Here is a 995-nt window from a genome sequence, read left to right as displayed (position 1 = left end):
ATTTTTTTGGTGACAGGGGTCTTGCTTTGCCACCCAGGCAGGATCAGACCTCACCGCAGCCTGAACTTCCTGGGTTTAAGCAATCTTCCCGTCTCAATCTCTGGAGTAGCTTGGGCTACAGGCATGAGCTACCATGCCCAACTTATATCAATTTAACGAGTACATAAAAAAAGAAAAAACACTGAAGATATTAAGAAATGATTTATAAAGTAATGTTATCACTTGAAAAATAAAATACTGAGAATCTGTTCTTAAAAAATAATATACTGAAGACTAGCTTAAAGGAATGGGGTTTTGATTTTTCCAAGGTCTTTAAAAAGTATTGGTATTAACTTTTATAAGAGAAAAACTTTTTCTAAGTATGGTGGTAAAATCTCAGAGTTGTTATAAGTTACTTTACTGCCTTTACTTTGTCCTTATTTTCTCTCTGGCATTAAAAATGCTGTCAAATAGCATTTTCTGCAATAATGGGATTGTTTTATACCTGTGCTGATAGGTAACCACTATCCACGTGACTGTGGAACACTTGAAATATGGCTAGGCCACTGAGAAACTATAGTTTTAATTTAACTTAATTTTAACTGCCACATGCAGCTACTGAATTACCTATAACTCACTCTTGTCTAGGTTAACCAGACAATGGAAGTTAAAATAGAGACTTACTCAGTCAACAGTTAATTAGTGGAAGATATTCAGAACATTGTATTTCATCCTTATGTGTTATGTTTCACTTTTAATTTTTTATTTTGGGAGAGAAAAAAAGTAGCCCTTTCCCTCAAAGGCCAGGGTCTAGACTTCTCTATTTCAGCATTACTCTCTTCTAGGTGAGCTACACGTCAGTAGAACAGAGGAGTAAGGTAGAAGAGAAATGTCTTGCACTATAAAAGCACATCTCAGGCAGGGCGCGGTGGCTCACACCTGTAATCCAAGCACTTTGGAGGCCAAGGCGGGCGGATCACCTGAGGTTGGGAGTTCAAGACCAGCCTGACCAACAT

This window comes from Cebus imitator, unplaced genomic scaffold, assembly GCF_001604975.1.
Source record: "Cebus imitator isolate Cc_AM_T3 unplaced genomic scaffold, Cebus_imitator-1.0 Scaffold183, whole genome shotgun sequence".
Lineage (NCBI taxonomy): Eukaryota > Metazoa > Chordata > Mammalia > Primates > Cebidae > Cebus > Cebus imitator.
This window is presented reverse-complemented; position numbering follows the sequence as displayed.